The following is a 21449-nucleotide window of genomic DNA, read 5'->3' as shown; positions in this document are numbered from 1 at the left end:
CTTGGATTCTGAAGGCCTCATGTGCTGTCTCTTGGGGGTGGCACAAAGATGGGACCCCTAATTGGACAGCAGAACCTCTATGTGCTCCAGAGGCCTGGACATGCTATACCCAGAGTCACCTCCACCCCACTCTGATTTTCCTGCTCCAAACAAATGCTAAAAGTAACAATCAAATGATCCCCCAAATGGTCAATTTTTTGTTTCCTCTCAAATTCTTTCAGATTATTTGACATGTTTTGGTTTTATTTTTTAAAATGTCAGCTTCTAAAAAGTACACACAAATCTCACTCCCTTCCTTGCCATTGCCTTTAGAGTAAATTTTAAGCGGAAATTTGGTTACATTGACACAAGCCAAGCATTTTCATCATCTTCTAAAAAAGACTTAAGAGAATATTTATTTATTTATTTATTTTGAGGTGAAGTTTCACCCTTTCACCCAGGCTGGAGTGAAGTGGCGTGATCTCGGTTCACTGCAACATCTGCCTCCCTGATTTAAGCGATTCTCCTTCCTCAGCTGGGATTATAGGTGCCCACCACCAGGTCCGGCTAACTGTTGTATTTTTAGTAGAGGCGGGGTGTCCCCAGGCTGGTCTCAAACTCCAGACCTGACGTGATCTGCCCGCCTTGGCCTCACAAAGTGCTGGGTTTACAGGCGCGAGCCACTGTGCTCTGCCAACAGAACATTTGAAAGAGACATATGAATGGTGCTCTCTTTAGAAGTTTCATGTCTGCTCCTAAAACCAGATCAGGTAGTAGTGACTTTTTTTATTTGTTTGGTTTTTAAAGTTTTTTTTTTTTTGCTTTTTATTGATACATAATAATTGTACATATGTATATATTTGGATACATGCATAAAATGTGTAATTTACTATAAATTTCAAAATAGCTATAAAAGAAGATTTGAAATGCTTTCAGTAGATTCCAATTTCTGTGCATTTCTGCTCTGGAAAGACAATCCAGCAACATCTCTTCTCCTTTATGATACATGTTGTTTCTTCACAGGATAACCTGGAGTCTGAGTTTTCATTCAATAGGCTGAAACCAATGCCTAGTTAGAAAGCATTTTTTATATCTACAGCTCTTTTTTTTTTTTAAGGGTAGAGTTTTGTAACAGAAACGCTGATAATCAGGTCTAAGTACCCCTGGAGACTGTAACCCTCTCTTAAGATTAATAAGAAGAGATACTTCTAATAACAATAGCAGCAGGAGATGTGCTGGGAAGTGATCTGGAGATCTTAAAATGTTTTCACAAATACATGACTCAGACTCTAGGTCACCAGTCTCCATCTTAGTTTTAATTATTTTTTAAAAATCCATCAATTCAGAAGGCCCTCAGTGCTTTGGATGTGCTTTTTCCATATTCCACTCTGCACTCCTAGAGAGCCTCTTGGTGCCCAGTGTTCAACCATACGCACCCTTGCATTATAGATATGATTTCATCCTGGAGTGAGCTTAGGTGCAATATGATGAACCACTCTCCAGTGGGATCTAACACTGAGAAGATTTGCAACAGCTTGTATTTAGAGAATTAATAAAGGCAGTGATAGTGATTCACGTTTTTTTAAAAAATAAAAAATTCTTTCCATTCTTTAAATGTTAGCTTTCTTAGTCCACAGCATTATATTTGCTTACAGATCTTAGGCTATGAATGTCTAGCACAATGCCTACTCTTAAATTGGAATTGAGCAGAATTTAAAAGCTGGCTTGTGCAAGCATGAGAAACGTTGGGCTAAAATGTTAGGTTTGCATTGGAGATTAGGAAGGGAGAAGTGACATTTTCTGTTAATGTGAAATAGAGGAAGGTTTATCAAAATTGTGTCCCAAAGGCTGAAGGGGGCAGATATGACATACATTGTTCTTTGGTTTATCTTTGGAAGGAAAGCAGATATTAAAGAGAGGCGTGTCCTCAGGGATCTCCTCTTTTATTGGCCTTAGGAAATACAGGAGAATGAATGAAGAGCATGGAAAATTTCCAGCAGGGCCTAGAAGCCAGAAAAAAAAATGCACATGCTGATTATCGCTGAGCCTCTCCCATTCCATCCTGTCCTCCTCCCCTTGGCCCAACACCCTGCATAGCCTTAGCTCATGTAGCTTCTCTTGTTTGTGTGTCAACTAAAAATATCTTGCACACTTTACATAAATCATATTTTTAAACACACCAGAGTGGTTCAAATAACCTTTACTGGAGATAGTTAAGAGATCTCACTAGCAGTCTAAGCTCTGCTGTTAACAGGATCTTAGACATATTCTTTTCATCTGTAAAACAAAGTTGTTGGGTAGGATGACGACCAACACTGCTTCTAACATGGACACTCTATGATTCTAATTTATCAATAAACAATGTGATGCAATATAAAGATAGCTTTCATTTTGCTATATTTTCAGACATGATAGGAAAAATCATCAATAACCTAATTTTAAATTTTAGGCTACCACGTCTCTATTTTGGAAGCTATTTCAAGTTTTCCACACTCTCCTCCAAAATTTTCTTCTTTAGATACTGGGGTTGAAGAAAGTCACGCAGGTTGGAATCTCACAGAGTTGTTCAAAGACAGTTTTGCTCAATGTAGCAAATAAAAACACTGGACACCCAGTTCATTCTGAATTTTAGACAAACAACAAATAATTTTAATAGAAGTATATACCATGAAATATTTGTGATATACTAAAAAATGTATCCCTTACTTACATGAAATCCAACTTTAAGCATCTTATATTTGATCTGGCAATTCTATTTGAGGATCAACTAAAAGAGTTTACAAAAATGCTGTGCTTAGTAAATGCTAGCTTCCGTGTACTTATTTAGTATCCCTTGCAGAACAACCCAGAAGTGGTATATTTCCTAATCTGTGAGACATTACAGAGTAGAAAACACACCCTTATTTCTTTAAGAAAATATTTATGGAAGGGAATCTAACTACTTTCTATCATATATGCATAGGAAATGAATTTTAAAATGGTTTTGTAGGGAAAATACATAATCCTGCTTATGTAAATACAATATGCTATACATTATATATAAGAAAACAATTCTGGATTGGAAGTAATAGCCAACTAGTGCTGAGAAATTATAAAATAACATAGTTAAAAGATATATATCATCAACAGTGAATGCAAAAGCACAGCAGAAAAAATACCTCAGGTATGTTAGTAAGTTGGGTCTATCTCTTCTGTGCATTATTATAAAAACAAATGCCAGTACTGTCATTCATAGATATTGGTAACTAACAATCATTGTGTAATAAAAAATGACATTAGCATGAATTTCCATCCTGTACTTGCAGGCTGAGTAAATCAAAAAACAAGGACAACAACAAAAAATATGAATTTTGAATGAATTCCCACTCAGGGAATGTGGACAAATTATATGTAGATTATATGTAGACAAAACAATATTTCAGTAAAAACACTGAAGGAACAAAAAACTTTAATGAGATTCCAATGCTATGCTCATGCATGCAGAAAAAAAATAATTTTCCTGACAATTACTATAGAACAAACAACAGGGGAGAAAATGAATGAAATCCTGGAAGAACTAGCTTAATCAAGAACTCACTAGAGCTTCTGTTACTGTTTGGGGCCATTAAGCATTGTGGGAGTAATAATATATCAAACCTATAGAAGAAACAAACCCTACCTACAGTTTTCCAGGTATCCCAGGTCTTGATATTTTTGTTAAGCAAACCTTCCTGAGATGTGAGGTTTCTGTGTTTACTCTGATGTTTTTGGCTTGCTCTTCTGGCCATTATGGAGTAGCAACCTTGGTACTCTCTTGAAATCCACTATCTATAGCTCCTGTTAGAGGTGGGAGCAACTAATGGCTTTCAATGTGCAGTATGGATTGGCTGAACCTACAATAATGGTAAAAGAAGTTGCTTTCAGGAAAAAAGCTAGCATATATATATATATGTGTATATATATTTATTTTTATATATGTATATATATTTATATATGTGTATATATATTTATTTATATATATGTATATATATATTTATTTATAATGTGGTGATGACCATATTTGATTAAAGAAGTTAATGAGGAACAAAATATAAAACTATAATAATCACTAAGTGTTGGCAACTAATTTTTTAAAATTCAGCCCAGATTAAAATAAAGGGGCCCAGATACATTTTCAAAGACCAAGCAAAAAGGGTGACTTCAGAGCTGAGAGGCAATAAATTCATAATTAGCACAGAGATCAAGGAACATTGGCCATTTTCCATGTCAGCATCATGGATCAGAAAACAGTGGTAGAAGTTAGAAGTGAAAGAACCCAAGAATCTATTAGGATACAGAGTTGGAAATGACTGGAAAATAATCTCCTGGGCAATGGAAGACCCATAGACATCACCACCGGCTTTCTCTCTACCCCAGGTCCTGTAAAGGGACTTGGCTCACATTAGGCACCCAAGGAGCATTGGTGAAATAAATGAACAAACAAAAATGAAATTTAATTCCCTAGTGTCCATGGAAAAACAGAGTGAAGACATTGAACTTCCTTATGGATATAAAAGTAGACGATTAGCCAATTATCTATTTTTAGTAAAATATCAAAAAGTTAAATTGACTTCAGCTGGTGTGTATGTAGAAAAAAGGGATGTGCTTAACAAAAACAAAAATCTGCTATCTTTAAATGGTGTACTTTCAGGTGATTTTTAAAGACATTTTTCACAATGCATATATATAATTTTATGATAAAAAATATGTTCACTTGAATTAATTTTAGGGAAGCACAAACTAAGTGACAATCGAGCAATGAGCAGATGGGATATTGATTCCCAGGTCACCAACTGTTGCCCTAAAATGACTTTCACTCAAATCTCAAGCCTGGGATCGATGCCATAATCCCCAAGAACATGTAAGGGTAAGGAGAAAAATAAAATACAACACACTGCATCACTACTTTGTAAATGCTGTGATGCAGGGGCTGTTTCCCTGACAGGAAAAAGCTGCAGCATCTGCCATCAGGCATCCATCCCGCCTCATTCCTTCCCTTCTCTCAGTCCACACATCACAATTATGACCCCAGCCAGCCTCCCACATAAGTGGTCCTGCCAGCTGCTACCTGGAGCCAGAGCTCAGAGGCTAGATTTATTTTCCAGGATGAGGCCCCAGTAACCTTAGAAAACTCACCAAAATGATGGTTGTCTTCTCCATAATTCTGTCTGGAAAGCAGCGTCTGACCTGTAGCTTATGTGATATCCCAGGGCTGGTGTGTCATGACAGAGGCTATCAGGGTGGACAAACGATGTGGCATCTGGGAAAGGGCGATGATCCAAACTGCAGGGCTCCAGAAGAGGGATGGGAGAGCCCAGGGCCGGGAATCCAGCCTGACTTGTGCTTTCCCATCACCAATTCCCCACCTCTCTTTGGGAAATGCTCCCAACCACAAATGCAAGTAAATGAATGAGCCTTTTGCTTTGATATCAATGGCTGGATTTGCCAATGTCCAACCCTGCAGGAGGGTGTGGGTGGGGCTCAGGCCTCTGTTGCAGTCACCAGAGAAGGTGTGCTGCTTCCTTCCTACGTGCTAGAGTTGTAGGCTTGAGATTAAGGAGGGCTGAGATAGGAGGATGGGACCCTTGAGAGAAGAGAGACATTTTTTGCTAAGGTAGTCCTTTAGTTAAGATGTCAGCACCTAAACAAAACAAGAAGGGTTGGGTGCAGTGGCTCATGCCTGTGATCCTGGCACTTTGGGAGGCCAAGGCAGGTGGATCACTTGAGCCCAGGAGTTTGAGACCAGCCTAGGCAACATGGTAAAACCCCATCTCTACAAAAATTAGCCAGACGTGGTGGTGTGTGCCTGCAGTCCCAGCTACTCAAGAGGCTGAGATGGGTGGATCACCTGAGCCTGAGGAGGTCAAGGCTGCAGTGAGCTGTGATTCTGCCACTGCACTCCAGCCTGGGTGATAGAGTGAGACCCTGCTTAAAAAACAAACAAACACACAAACAACAGTAAAGAATAGAAAAAGAAAAAATAAAGAAAACAGGAAGGTATCCAAGAAGAGACTTTGCAGGCATGGGTGAGTCACAGGACTTGGGTTCGAGTCCTGCCTCTGTCATCTGTTGACACAAGGATCTCAGGAGAGTGGCTTTTCTTTTAGGCTGTGTGCTTCTCTCTATGGGGGAAACAATAGTTCCTACTTCACTATGTTTAGCAATATTGATAATACACATAACACACTCAGCACAGCATTGACACATTGCAAATACTTAAATAAATGTTACTGCTTAAAAAACAAAACACAAAAAGCAGAAGGAAGAGCCAGAACCCCAGAGGGAAGATAAAAGTTTTAAAGATGTCAGAAGTGCAATGTTCTATGCTCATAAACTTGTAGATCCATGGATCCAAATGTGGGTAAACTGAGCCAGTGTGCGTCATCTCTACACCACCTCAACAATCTGAACAACTGGGCATCAGCATGGTGGACAGCTTGTTTTTCTTTAATAACCTCCTTAATCATCTCTGGCTACAGATTAACTAGGCTATTAAAATGAAGACAGCATGAGTTGCAAACCTCCCGCTCTTTCTGCAACCGAAACTACAACCAAGGTTGTAGCTGGTTGCCTTCTCAGGGTGGTACTGAATCCTCCTCCAAGTAGCATTTGGAAGGTAATTTTTCTGAGCATCCTAGTGGCGCAGACATCTTAAAATCCAAAAAAGGTGAACTGTGGTTAAACACGTATTGACAACTCATAGAATGATAAGTTTCTCCCATCACTAGCAGGAATCCAGTGGGAGTCTTTTGAAACAATTGTTGATTTGAAAGTCCAATGTCTTGTATCCTAAACCGAGAACACAGTAATGAGATGCAAAGAAACTAGAAACAAAGGAAGAGATGTATACACGACTGTAAGCTGATCTATTAGGAATTTGTTGAATCTGCAAACCTTTTTCATTTTGCTCATTTGCCATGATTTGTCACCTTCACCAGGATAAATACAATTATCTCTTCCCCCAGTTCTTCTATCACTGGCTGATCTAAGGTGAGAAAAACAATCTTAACTCTCTTTTGTCTTTGGAGTTTATGAGGGATATTTATGAGGAAGTGACTGGGTGACTTTATCCAGGAGTAACTCATGTGACATATGCCCTTCGTCCATGGTTCACTAATCAACACCAACTGGCCCATACCATCTACTCAACTGGCACAAGAATAAACAGTTACTTGGAAGTATCAAATAGATACCCACACTACAGTCACACTGAATGAGTTTATCACAGAATTTTCTTTGTCTTTGGGTCTGTAGAACTGATACTGGACATCACATTCCTCCTTGTTTCAATGGAACTCATCAAAATCTCCAAAAAATATGTTCAGAGATGTCTTCCTTAGCCTGGTGTTCACTGATGCGCTCATGAAGGTGATGTTCTGTAGGCGTCCAAGGATCATCACCTGCTCCGAAGTCTGACCCACCACTGGCTGGCCAGTGGCCAATTAGATAATCTCAATGGCATGAACCAACAGTGGGCTGTGGGCACTGCACTGTGATGTCACAGAACCTGGGACCTGAGGCCATGCTGGGCTAGGACAAGAGGCAGAGGCAGAGAGACAGAGAGGAGCCACCCTGAGAAGAGAGACCAGGTGGGCTTTTCTATGTTGGTGCCTTGCATTTTAGCTCTTTTTTTACTATATGCTCCCGGATCGACCCCAGATGAACTGCTATAGCTTTCAAATACCTCTTGTTTCTTGGGCTTTCCTAAGTAATCATCTCTCCTTCCTGATACAAGATAACTCTCCCTGGAAGACCACTTCACAATCTTCTGGTAACTTTGTGAACTTAGACAAGTTACTGAACTTCTCTGGGCCTCAGTTTCCCCATCTGTAAAACAGCAACAATAACCCTCCCCCTATCCCACAGAGTTGCCCTGAGGGCCAAAATAACAAATTCATGTGAGAGATTTGTGTGTATTGCTTGAGACATAAAGCACACTTAATAACAATGACTGATTATACAGAGTACTTCATTTTTCTGAATGCCTACTGGAGGATTGGAATTAGGATGGGGTCCACCTGCATCCAACCCGCTGCTCCCTGTGGTTTGGGAGTGGCGCAGTGGTGTGGTAGTTAATAGCAAAAACTCTGGGGCTGGTCTGAGGTTAATCCTGGTTCTACCACTTACTAGTTGTGTGGCCCTGGGCAAGTTACCTAACTTCTTTGTTCTATAATTTCGTCACTTGTGAGATGATAATAATAGTAACTATCTCACAAAATACATTTTAATAAGAAGGTAATGTATCTAAAATGTTTAAAGCAATGTCTGAAACATATTGTGAGTGCTGTATAAAGGTTGGGTATAATTATATTATGTTATCCTCCCAGTTGACCCCAGCATCCAGACTGGTCATTCTAAATCATAGGTCTCTCCAGGCCCTGCTTCTGCTCCACACCCCTCAGTGACCCCTCAAAGTGCCCTTGAAGCTTGTGTTCCTTGGCTCAAACATCACACACTAGTGACCTGACCCCTGCCACATCTCCAGCCTCATCTTACTCCACACAGCAGCCACAGATGCACTTCCTCCCCCACGGTATTAGTCCATTTTCACACTGCTGATAAAGACATACCCAAGACTGGGTAATTTATAAAGAAAAAGAGGTTTAATGAACTCACAGTTCCACATGGCTGAGGAGGCCTCACAATCATGGTGGAAGGCGAAAGGCACATCTTACATGGTGGCAGACAAGAGAAATGAGAGCCAAGTGAAAGGGCAAACCCCTTATAAAACCATCAGATCTCATGAGACGTATTCACTACCACGAGAACAGTATGGAGGAACCTCCCCCATGATTCAATTATCTCCCACCAGGTTCCTCCCACAACAAATGGGAATTACGGGAGCTACAATTCAAGATGAGATTTGAGTGGGGACACAGCCAAACTATATCATCCACTCACCCTAGGCCTAGACAGATTCTATGGCCTCTGCCTGGCAGTTGTTCCCAGCATCCATGTCTTCTACAGTAGAGCAATGACTCCTGTTCATCTTTTGAGTCTCAGCTTAGGGTCCACCTCTTCCAGGAAGCCTGTCTTGACTTGTCAGGTTCCATCAGATGCCCACTCTCTGAGTTCATCTCTGCCAGACCACTTACCATCTGTGCTGTAATCCTTGGTGTATACATCTGCTCCTCCTCTAGTGTTTGTTTGTTTGTTTGTTTGTTTGTTTTGTGTGTGTGTGTGTGTGTGTGTGCTTGGATGCTATATCTGACTAAAGGTTACCTCATCACCAGGCAAATATTTTTCTCACCTAACAAGAGACAAGTGGCTCTGGGGTGGGCTTGTATAAGGTACATGGATGTGCTTTGGTCAAGAACTAGGCCGAGGCAGACATCAGGCCTGCAAGACTCCACAGGATTGGTGAGCAGGTGCATACCTCCACTTGTTATATAACCTGTTTGTGTAAGCTCATACGTGGCTCTATGCCACTATTGTCTGTAAAAGGTATAACTAACCTGCTGATGCTGTACAGGTGCTGCTGGTCTTGGCTCAGCTCAGTATGGCACGGCATGGCATGGCACAGATCAGTGCTGGTGCCCAGAGAGAGACTATGAAACTGCTGATGCCTGTAAGTGAGAGCTACCCCCCTGAAGGTGGGAAGTTGGGAGCCAGGAACTGGCTTGTGCCTGGAGAGAGAAAGAGTTAAGCTGTGAACCCTGACAGAGCTGGCCTTGCAGGCCAGGAAAAGCAGTTCCCGACGCGGGGGTGGCAGGAGCCACAGAGCCAGAACAGACAGCCGAGATAAAGGTGAACAGTGTGAGAGCGCTACTGACGAGAGAGCTGCTGAATAAACCATATTCACCTGCTTGCAGCCCCCCAAGTGTTCTCCCTCTCTCCTCCTCCTCCTCCTTATTCTTCACCCCCTCCTCCTTTTTCTTCTTCCTCTCTCTCTCTCTTTCTTTCTCCATCCCTCACTATTTTCAGGAATGTTAATAAAGCCCAGAAGTCTCAAGCAAACTTTCTAGCTGCAGGCCTCATCCCCATGTACTAGCACCAAGAGATGGTGAGAGATGGACATCTGGGAGAGAAGGAATCCATGGGCAGGGAGAGAGGGCTGGGATGGATGCCATGTGGCCAACCCAGAATGCCATCCCTGGGACCCCTGAATTCTATAAGGACAGGACATGAAGCTGTGTGTATTCCCTGGAGGTGTTTATTGCCTATGTATTAATAATAACATTAAAAACAACAGCAAGCATAATACCTATTTCAGAGTCACTATATTGCAAAGTTCTAGGAGGCTTATTTACCTTGAGAGTCCTGAGACGGGTCCCCTCTGGGAAGGTGTGATTGGAGCTACTGCCATGCATTGGTCCCCACTGTGCAGCGTCTGTACCAATGACCTAATTCGTTCCTCACAAAACAGCATGATGGGAGTGGGTGTGGCTACAACTCCCCTTTATAAATGAGGAAGTGAAGAATGGCGAGGGTTTTTTCCATAGGGATGAGAGGTTCTGATTTATTCTGGGCTTTATCATCATTAGTACCTGCAGCCAAAACATGTTTATTGTAGGGATTTTCAAACTAGTTGGACCAGGGGCAAGGATAGCAGAGGGTTACTCCCTGAACACAGGTGGTTCTCTTAGGGTAGCCTAAGGGCCTAAGCTCACCTGGACCAATTCAGCTTCTACAGTTTGCCAGCTACTTGATTAATAGCCACTGTCATTCACTCTGGCCTCAATATAAACCCAGGTGTTGAGCAATTAAAGTCCTAGGGAAAGATGTATACAGTTTGTCCTCCTTGAAAATCATAAGCATCACCAGTCAACAATACAGGCTCACATAGCAAGGCAGAGAAATCTGGATGATTGGCAGCTACTTGTGTGTCTCTTCTATAATTCAGGGTCATCACTGACCGTCCAAGGGCTTCACTTTGCAGACCCTGTGCATGTGGACAGGGCCATGTGGTTAGTTCTCACCAAAAGATGTGTGCAGACTGGTGTGTTTCACTTCAGAGATAAGGACTTTCTGTGCTGAAGAGATGGGCATCTGGGAGACAGGAAATCCATCAGCAGGGAGAGATTCCTTCTCACACTCTTCTTTTTTCGCAATGACTTTAGAAGCCATGTGTTGACTATGATGAAGCTACAAGAGGGAACGCATCTGATCCCTTGAGTCACCATATGAGAGAGAGGGCTGTGGATGAAAGCAGCCAGAGACAAAACAAGAGCATTGGGCTGTACATCAAAAAGTAAACAAATAAACAAAAAATCCCACGCCTTTCTTGCTGGGCTACTGATAGGTGGGGGATGGTTGTTACAGGACATTAGCCTATCTGGCTGATACACATATCTTGTCTCTATGACATGGACTAATTTAAAGAGGAAAGAAGCTCAACATCCAGTTAATATCTGGTTACTGACCAGTTTCAACACAACAGTTTTATTGGCAAACAAATCTGTGTGTAGTTGCGGCCAATTATGCACAATTACACCTTTCTGTTCTTTGCAATGATATAGAAAAACAGTACATAGAATGATCCTTGAATTGTGAATCTTTCAGGGTATTGGCAGGAAACACATGATGCACTAAAAAGGGGGAAGTGATGAGAGTCTAGGGAACAGACTGTTTTCATAGATGAGAGGAGACTTGAAGGCAAAAACAGGGAACAGGGAAGCACATCAGGGTGATAGCAGGAAGCCCACTAGCTCTGGGCCGGAAGTGAATGGAAAGGAATATGTAAGTGGAGCCCAGAGGTAGCTGCAACTGTCAGATCTGGACACCCAACAGGAGATGTGGTCTCCGGTAAAACAACTGAGGCTCCACCACCTGTGGCCAACCAGACAGTGTGGTAGGCACCTTGATATGCTGCTGCCCAGACCCTCTTTTGATGAAAGGTGTGTTGCTGCAGCTTCAGGGAGTGCTGTAACGATATGTAGACTCCAGCTGCAGCCCCTTCAGGGAGTGCCTGAGCTGCTGAGAGTCATCATTTCCAGGGGCAAGCCCCTTCCCAGTGGGCCCACAAACAATGACTTGCCCTGGGAGTATAAAGGCCTGACCATCTCAGCCCACCTTGGGGAAATCACTAGGATCATCATAGCTCCCAAGCTCACTCCAGAGTTGGCCATGCTTTTCTGGGCCTGCTTCACAGCTCAATATTTCCCTCTGCCCACTCCTGCTTCCTTTTCTTCCTTTCCAAGGAATGGGTCCTGAAGTCACTCCCTAATAAGCATCCTGCACACTAATCTCCATTGCAGAGTCTTCTTTCTCAGTGAACCATCCAGCGATGGGGTGGGAAAGCAGGGTTGTAAACACTCTGACCTCTCCCTCTCTTCCTGCTCTTTTACCTGCAGGCACCACTCATTGGCCAAATCCAACTGAAAGCAAGAGGGTGAGGAAACTGAGGTGATTTTCAGAACTTGTTTAAAATAGGGCTGGACAAGGGTGGGGAATACATGTTTGTTCTTTTAACCATAAAAAGAGATCATGTATCTAGGGAGGAAGGAGAGGGGGAAGCCATTAGCTGACAGTATAACAAAAGCAGTGCCCCTGATGAAAACAAGTATCTGGATAATAATCTGTTCCAGATGAACAGCCAGATGCTGATGAGAGTTTATACTGTCCCTTGTTAATATGAATCTGTTTTTCTTGTGTGGTTTCCTTTAAGAATCAAAGCATCAGAGCAAAACGTGGGTGATGCATGTTATCCACAGACTCATGTTCCTGTAGTAGGATATCTCATTCCAGACAAAAACCTAGAGGTCACCTGCAACCCAGGGTTGTCCCTGGTATGCTCCAGTCTGGTCAGTGAGCATCCGTCATTCATCTGCCCAGCAGTGGGTTGGTTTGCATGTGGCACACCTGAGACCCTAGTGGCCTACAGATGTATTTGTTTATCCTGTACAATATTTAGAAAATGAAGCATTTGGCAACATTTGCAAATTGGAAGATTTTTAATAAAAATATGGAACTGTGGTTTCCCTTGGAAAGGCCAGTGCTGTGGTGCCACTGGGACTCCAAGCCTACTGAGTAGCAGGTGTCCTGCAGTCCCCACCTCTCCCTATTGCTCCCGTCACAGAAGCTGAGTGTTAGATGCTGTGTATCATTTCACATGAGCAGACCTAAGGGAAGAGCAAAGTATTTCTTCTACCAAAGTCCCTGTCCAAGTGGGAAAATAAAAAGTAGTGTGGATCAGGCTTTTCAAGAAAAGTGCGAAGGAGCATATTTCTTTGAGGTAATGATAAATATTCCTTCATGCCCCATATGTAATTGTGTCTGTATGATAAGGGTATATTATGCTCCACTTGTTTACTTTCCAGGTTGGCCTGAGGTTATTTCTGCTTGGAATGCTGCTATGGGGCTCTATATTATACCAGAGCCACTGGAAAGAGGAACAGTCATGTAGGAGAGGAAAAACTCATAGGAAACACTTGTTGACTGAACAATGGATGGAAATCTTATGCAGACTAACAAAAATCAGTGCAGGAAATACAAATACAAACCTAGGCTTTCAATTGGCTGGTTCAAAATATTCCAAGATCAGAGCAGATAATATGAGCTGGAAGAGAAAGGGAAGCCTCCTGGAAACCGTGAAAGACTGGGTTAGGAACAGCAGATTAGGCTTGTACTTTTTAGCTTCTTCATCATAATCCATAATAAGAAATAATGCTGGACATGGTGGCTCACACCTGTAATCCCAGTACTTTGGGAGGCCAAGGCAGGAGGATTCCTTGAGGCCAAGAGTTCCAGACTAACCTGCGCAACACAGCAAAACCCCATGTATGCAAAAATAAGAAATAAAAAAGTTAGCTAGGCATGGTGGTGCACATTTGCAGTCCCAGTTACCTGGGAGGCTGATACAGGAGGATCACGTCAGCCCAGGAGTTCAAGGTTGCAGTAAGCCATGATGGAGCCACTGCACTCCAGCTTGGACAACAGAGCAAGACTGTCTCTTTAAAATAAAAAAAGAAAAATAAATACATTTTACATTAGGATTTATCCACCCCCACATGCACACACAAACACAAATACAAACACCTATACAATTTAAATCAAAATTTCATTAAGAATATACACCTTTGTTCCAAGAATATACCCTGATATATTTTATTCTATTCCACGCATTTTAAAAATGATAGTGGTCTGTAAATTGATGTCATTGATTACTAACAGCTGAACCATGGTTTACACCTAGGAAATAGTAATACCCACTAAATTCAGTACCTATAACTGGAGCATTCTACAGCCTAGAAATATTTCAGGTCTGGCTCTTTTCTCCTCTCTTTTCTGAATTTTCCCTGTCTCAGGCTCTGTAAGACTGCCCATCAGGGAGGATCCCACCATGGCACAGATCTGGGTTTTTAAGCATTTAAATGATGACTCATTTGATGAATCTTTGATTTTTCTGGTAAGCAAGAGACCTCTCGAAGCTGCTGACCTCTCATAAGAGGTTATTTCCTGTCTCAAGGTGTCCAAGGAACATTTGAGGCAATAAATCATTGCCAAAACTAATGTCATGAAGTTTCCTCCTGTGTCTGCTTTTACGCATTTTACAGTTTCAAATCTTATGTTTATATTTTGAATTCATTTTGACTTGATTTTTGTGTACAGCATAAGATAAGGGTCCTGTTTAATTCTTTTGTATGTGGCTATCCAGTTTCTCAAAATCATTTGTTGAAGAGATCCTCTCATCATTGGATATTCTTGGCACACTTACAGATGATCAGCTGATGATATGTGTATGGATGTGGCACCAAAAGCAGAGAGGCAACACCAGCAAAAATGGACACGTGGGACTACATCATATTGACAGGCTTCTGAATAGCAAAGGAAATAAGCAACAAAGTGAAAAGGTGACCTACAAAATAGGAGAAAATGTTTGCAAACCATATATCTGAAAGGGATTGAATGTCTAAAAATATAAGAAACTCCCACAACTCAATAGCAAAACAAACAACTCAATTTAAAAATAGGCCAAGGGCTAGGCGCGGTGGCTCATGCCTGTAATTTCGGCACTTTGGGAGGCTGAGGCAGGCGGACCACTTCAGGTCAGGAGTTCAAGACCAGCTTGGCCAACATGGTAAAACTCTGTCTCTACTAAAAATTCAAAAAATAAAAATAAAAAATAAAAAGCCAGGCATGGTGGTGTGTGCCTGAAATCCCAGCTACTCAGGAGGCTAAGACACAAGAATCGCCTAAACCCAGGAGACAAAGGCTGTGGTGAGCCAAGATCGTGCCACTGCACTCCAGCCTGGGCGACAGAGTGAGACTCTGTCTTTAAAGAAAAAAAAATAGGCCAAGTATTTGATTATATGTTTTTCCAAAGAAGACACATAAATGGCCAACAGGTGTATGAAAAGATGTTCAACATTACTAATTATGGGGGAATGCAAATTGAAACCACAATGAAATATCACCTCACACTTCCTAGGATGACTATTATCAAAATAAAATAAAAGATAAGTGTTGGCAAGGATATGGAGAAACTGGAACTCTTGTACACTGTTGGAAGAAATGTAAAATGGTACAGCCACTATAGAAAAGTATAGAGGTTTCTCAAAAAAATTCAAAATAGAACTACTGTATATTCCAGCAACTCTACTTCTGGGTATATGAAAACCAAAAAAAAAGGGTTGAAATCAGGATCACAAAGAGATATCTGCACACCCATGTTCATTTTAGCATTATTCACAATATCCAAGATTTGGAAAAAACCCTAAATATCCATAAATGGATGAATGGATCAAGAAAATATGGCATATACATGCAATGGAATATTATTCAGCCTTATAAAAGAAGGAAATTCAGCAGTGTACAATAACAGAAATGAATCTGGAGGAGAATATGCTAAGTGAAATAACTGCTGCTTACATGAGGTATCTAAAATAAACTCACAGAAACAGAGAGTAGAGCAGTGGTTTTTCAAGGGCTGCAGAGATGGGGGAGGGGAAACAGGTATCAAGTTTCAGTTATGCAATAAAAATGGGTTCTAGAGATCTTCTGTACGACACAGTGCCACATTGTACACTTAAAATTTGTTAAAAGGATTTGAGAAAAGGAACACTAGCTGGCTCTAGTCAGACTAAAGTAAGGTCCTTTGCATTGCCCAAGGGGAGAAACAGCCTCAGACTCCCCTGGTTTGACAAGGTCACGTTCAGGGTCAGTGGCAGGGACATCAGCTCCCTCAGGCCAGTAAGCAGTCACCAGTTTTTGAGAGAACCAAGCTGATGTCCCAAGCTGAGACTTCTTTAACACAAGAGACTGCACTCCCTCTCTCTTCCAGATTCAATGAATGTGCATCCAACAGGAGCACCTCTGGGCTGCCACCTTCAGACCAGAAGAGACTGCGGCAAATTTACTGATTCTAATTATGTGACTGCCCCAGACACTTGGCAACACATTGCCTGCAAAGGAGCTGCTAACTCATGTGCTGAAGCTACATGGAAAAAAATCAATGCCCAAAATGTTGCTGCAATTAATTAAGCCTTCACGAGAAAACAGGGCTGTAAGTTATCAGTAGTTAAGCCTTCCCGGCCTGTTTCATAACGAACTGGCTTCTGTGACCCAAGTCTGATGAGCCTGAGACAAGCTTGGCTTTACAGCATTGAGCTGCAAAAGGCAGGTCGAAGTCACTGTGTGGAAACCCTGGGCTCCTGCAGACCTATGGTTGTGCTTATTTCCCAATGCCTCAGCCCCTTGGCAGGCCTGAGAAAGCGGGAGCTCGGTAGATCACATGACCACTCGTGAGCCAATCACTGTTGCACTGGGATGGCACACACTGATTGGCCAGCCCTGGGCAGCGCTCCCACCCTGCAGGTGTTTGAAGTCTGTGTATGAGGGATGTGGTCTGGCTATGGGAAAGCAGGGAGCTGTTTCAATACCCAGGGGGCAGTATTTCAAAGAAGAAACATAAATCATTTCAATTACCCAGAGTGTGGAGGATTTGCAAACATTTCTGAATTCTCAGGAGCATTTCTCAATCCTTGAAACATAGTTTCTGGACGCTGTTAGTGCACACTACAGTGGTCGCACTTAACCACAGGGGTACGCTCCAAGACTCACAGTGGGTGCTTGACAACAGGATAGTACCAAGCTCTATACATGCCATGTATGTTTCCTATACATACATACCTATGATAAAATTTAATTTATAAATTAGGCACAGGAACATATTAACAAATAAGGACTCACAATAAACTAGGACAACGTAAACAACATACTGTAATAAACGTTATTTGAATGTGGTTTATCTCTATTTCTCTCTCAAAATATCTTATTTTCAGTAATATTTTTAGACCGTGACTGACCATGAGTAACTGAAATGGAGGATAAGAGAGGACTACATGGACATTACAATATAATATTCATCATTAGATGCAAAACTATTTTTACACATTTATACAGCACAGTGCAACATTCTTGTAGTAAGGAAGCGGCATATGCATAGAATGACATAGTTTCACACACACAAAAATAGTGACACTCTCTCACACACACACACACGCACACCAGCAGCCTGAGCAAAGCTTACATTTTGTAAAACCAGACACTCTCCCAAGCTCTGACCCTGGTCTCTCAGGACACACTTCATTCAGGAAGTGCAATTTCACTGCCAGCCAACATGCAAATTCTTCTAATCCTGTTTTTGAAATACCTAATATGACTAGAAGTTTATAAGAAAAGATTTATCTAAGTCTCCCGCACTAATGGACCTTTCAGAATGCTAATTGTTCTGTTTCTGACATGTGTCCTTGAACTAAGTTCATTTTGTTTTTGTTTTTAATCCCTGTAATTTATCGGCAGACAGTAATTAGCTCAAAAAGGCACACTCTGGCAAGCACACAACTCACAACTGAATCATCCTTTCTACGGAAAACATGTCCCTCATGTCCTGCTCTTCTCTGGAAGGCAGATTTCCCTCAATGTTTCCAAAATGAGCTAACTCCTGGCCCAAGTTAAGAATCAATATCTCTCTCTCTCTGTGTGTGTGTGTGTGTGTGTGTGTGTGTCTCTGTCTATCCTTTCCTTGATACCTGGACAGGGCTGAGGACCCGAGTGCTGGTGACTGCATGGTTAGGCTATCAAGAAAGAACTTGGGTTCTTTCAAGTTCCGTAAGCAGAGTTATCATGTAATCTACCAACCAAACCAGGACACCATGCAGAGTAAACAGGGCCCATTGATACAGTCTTAGGACAACTGGCATATATCCCACTGTTCTAGGCAGAATAAGAGGTATAGATACCCGACAAAGCAGCACTTCCTCACCATCCTGTTCCAGTTCCTACCATCCACTCTCCATGGATGTCTCTCCTCTCTTTACTCTCATGCCCCATCCTGGTCAAATGCCACATCCTCCATGGAGACTTCCTATCCCTGTTTAGCCCAGATCTGGTGAATCCTCCATCATCAACTTACCAAATGCTTTGCCTCTTGTAGTAGTGACTTTGGTGTTGATTTTTCTGATTTCGATCCGCGTTGTATTGGTAGTGAGAGAACTCAACCCAAACCAGCTAAAACAAAAAGAAAATAAATGTGAATGTTAATTGGCTCACTGACTGAGAAGTTTTATGAATTGGTTTTAAGTGCCGCTTGATCAAGAGATTCAAATAAATATTGAAATCTCCCTTTCTCCCTCTTTTCCTCCCTCTCATGAACTCTTGGCTCTGTGTTCCTATGTTCAGGCTTCAATTTCAAAACCTCTATTTCAGAAAATCAAGGCTGAGGTGCTATTGGGACCCCATTCCCTGAGTAGCTTCAGTCCCATCCCCTTTAGATGAGATGCCCTTCTCTGCCTGACTGCAATCTTCTTCTTGAGGAACCTGGGGGTTATCAACTGCAGAGACAGAGGGAATGATACTGGGTGGGCAAAGAGAGCAGATATCAGCCACCCCACCATAACTTCTGCTGGAAATATGTTCCACTGGGGCTAAAAAATTGTATCAGAAAAGCCAGCAAATATGCACCCCTGGCCTGAGTCTCAAGTCCTCTCTGTGACAACTGTGCTCCTTCTTTGGGGACATTTCTCCACCTGGCTGAAGAAAATCATTGTCATTAGGCAGCTCTCTTATTAAAAATCAGCAGATGGCAATGGAATAAACTGTTCTTATTAACACTAATATTCTTCCCCAGCTCAGTCCCTGGTAATTTTCTTTGTCAGGAAAGAAGGAAGGCGGGAGGCATTCCCAAATCAAGCCTGTGGTGCCTAAGGAGATTAATCTCATGGAATGGTCAGCATTTGTAGCAGAGATGCCCTCATGTCATTACACACTTTGGGTTGCCCATGGGCAGTCAGCATGATTCCTAAGGCTTTCAGAGCCAGTGCAATTCCCATGCCTGTGTGTGTGTGTGTTTATGTGTGTGTACTTCTTTTTCTTTGTAACTTCATTTTCTTTATGACTTTGTTCTCTCTGACCACAACTAAGATTCCTTCATATGAAATAGCTAAAAAGGTGGAAGGTAATGTTTGAATTGTTTATTATACAGTGGGGAAGGGAGCTGAGGGTGGTGGCTGGTGTAAGTCCCAGAGTTCAAAGAGCCAAGAACTAGGAGCTCCAATGTCCAAAGGCAGGAGAAGATGGATGTTTCAGCTCAAGAAGAAAGAGAGAGAGGGAGAATTTGCCCGCCATCATTTTGCTCTATTCAAGCCCTCAAGGGATCTTTACTCAGTCTACTGATTCCAATGTCAATCTCTTCCAAAAACACCCCCAGAACTAATGTTCCACCCACCATCTGGGTATCCCTTAGCCCAGTCAAGAAAAGAAACATTTTCTCTCTTGTATGTTTAAGTTTCTCAAAATCCATCCACTTTGCAGGCTGTGTTTAGGACTCAAATATCAGTTTATATTCAGCCACTGGCCCAGAGCAGAGCATCTTTCTCCAGGACAGGTTGGCCTGCTGCTGTTCCCCTTCTCTCCTGGAGGGACAGTCTGTGAGCCTGAGCCCAAGGTGTCTCTTTCTAGAGGACACAACGTTACCCAATGTGTCCCTGAGGCAGACTGCAGCTAAGGAGACACAGAGTTCTGCATCTAGCACCAAACTGAACTTGGAGTCTCTGTTCACAGACTCTCAGCCCCTCCCTCCCTCCCTCCGTGTCTGGGTTGGGCTTGTGGAGGATGAGTGAGCTTCCTACAAGGACCACACTCTTGTTCTTCTCATCAATGCTGGGTTCTTGCAGGATCACAGGTCTCTTCATGTATATCCTTCCTCTTGTTTGGAATAACATTTTCCATTTTCCTTCTCTTCCCAGATACCCTTTTCTCATCCTTTGAGTTCAACAGATGTCTCTTCTGGTTGCAAGTGACAGAAGCCCAAACAGAAAAGGCTTAGACCAAAGAGAAATTTATGGGCTCCTGAAACCGTATGTCAGAGAGAGATTGGGCCAGGGCTGGGGTATGACACGGCTCTTTCTTGGTTTCTCCTCACCGCTTCTCTCTGTCCTGCAGCCTCACAGTCTCAGACAGGATTCTTTCGAGAATTGCAAACTTGGCTGAAGACCCTTCCTGTCCCCTTTCTTACCTCCCATGTACAGGATGGGGGTGATGGTCCCACTTCTCTGACTCTCACCCAGGAGTTAGGAACTCCTTAAGGTAAGGAGTCTTTTCTGATTCAATTTGGTACATATTGTGTCAAGCAGAAAGCGTGGTAGTTGTGATTACTGAACACCTGCTGGCTAAGTAAATGGAGAATGTCAAAATGGTAATTTGGTCAGAAAAAATTAGTCAAATATGAAAAAAAACCTAAAATGTGCTTTTTGTTTCTGTTAGATGGTGACAATGGGTTGATTAAACCCACAGGTTTTTTTTTTTTAATTAATCTCAATCTCCCATTTGTGTCATGTTTTGTCATTTATAAGGAGCTTTCACATAAGCCCATGTAATTCTCACACCATCTGCCTGAGCAGGTGGGTCATTTCGTGTGTTTCTGGGTTTGGTGATGGACTCCCAAAGGCTGGAGCCCACCAGACCTGGATGTCTCACGGGGGTGTCTCGTGGAAGTTTCTAACCCCTGGGGTCCTTAATCTCCTCATCTATGATATGGGGGAAAGACCAGCAGTAACAGATTCCATCCCACGCCCAAGCGTGTTGTAAGGATGGATGAGATGCTGTAACGAATTGCCACCACCAGCGACTTAAAACAGCGCTGATTTATTCTCTCGCACTTTCATAGGTTGGAATTCCAGCACAGGCCTCACTGGGCTAAAATCAAGGCATCTGAAGGGTGGTGCTTCTCTCCGGAGGCTCCAGGGAAAGATGCTTCCTTGCTTATTTGGGTTGCTGGGAGAATTCAGCTTCTTTCATTGTAAAACTGAGGTCCCCTTTTCCCCGCTGGCTGTCAGCTGAGGGCCATCTTTTTTTTTTTTTTTTTTTTTTTTGAGACGGAGTCTCGCTCTGTCGCCCAGGCTGGAGCGCAGTGGTGCGATCTCGGCTCACTGCAAGCTCCGCCACCCGGGTTCACGCCATTCTCCTGCCTCAGCCGCCCGAGTAGCTGGGACTACAGGAGCCCGCCACCACGC

At 42.4% G+C, this 21449-nt stretch overlaps 2 long non-coding RNA genes across 4 annotated transcripts; one reads left to right on the top strand and one right to left on the bottom strand.

Annotated features, from left to right (window-relative positions):
* Window positions 1–413: 413 nt before the first annotated feature.
* On the bottom strand, window positions 414–7423 carry LOC129049265 (uncharacterized). Of its 2 annotated transcripts, XR_008512229.1 has the most exons (8): window positions 7195–7423; window positions 6892–6982; window positions 6519–6786; window positions 5846–6119; window positions 5134–5581; window positions 3638–3851; window positions 1852–1982; window positions 414–669 (listed from the first exon to the last, which is right to left on the bottom strand). It is a non-coding gene; the product is annotated as an uncharacterized LOC129049265 (long non-coding RNA). The 2 variants fall into 2 exon arrangements; XR_010135848.1 differs by having other exon boundaries at window positions 5134–6119.
* On the top strand, window positions 6427–21271 carry LOC129049264 (uncharacterized). Of its 2 annotated transcripts, XR_008512225.2 has the most exons (6): window positions 6427–7586; window positions 9470–9744; window positions 16220–16441; window positions 20184–20294; window positions 20380–20523; window positions 21104–21271. It is a non-coding gene; the product is annotated as an uncharacterized LOC129049264 (long non-coding RNA). The 2 variants fall into 2 exon arrangements; XR_008512224.1 differs by lacking the exons at window positions 16220–16441; window positions 20184–20294; window positions 20380–20523; window positions 21104–21271 and adding an exon at window positions 10933–11188.
* Window positions 21272–21449: the final 178 nt, after the last annotated feature.

The sequence above is a fragment of the Pongo abelii genome, chromosome 10, assembly GCF_028885655.2.
Source record: "Pongo abelii isolate AG06213 chromosome 10, NHGRI_mPonAbe1-v2.0_pri, whole genome shotgun sequence".
Lineage (NCBI taxonomy): Eukaryota > Metazoa > Chordata > Mammalia > Primates > Hominidae > Pongo > Pongo abelii.
Note: the sequence above shows the minus strand (reverse complement) of the source record. Positions and strands in the feature narration are given on the sequence as shown.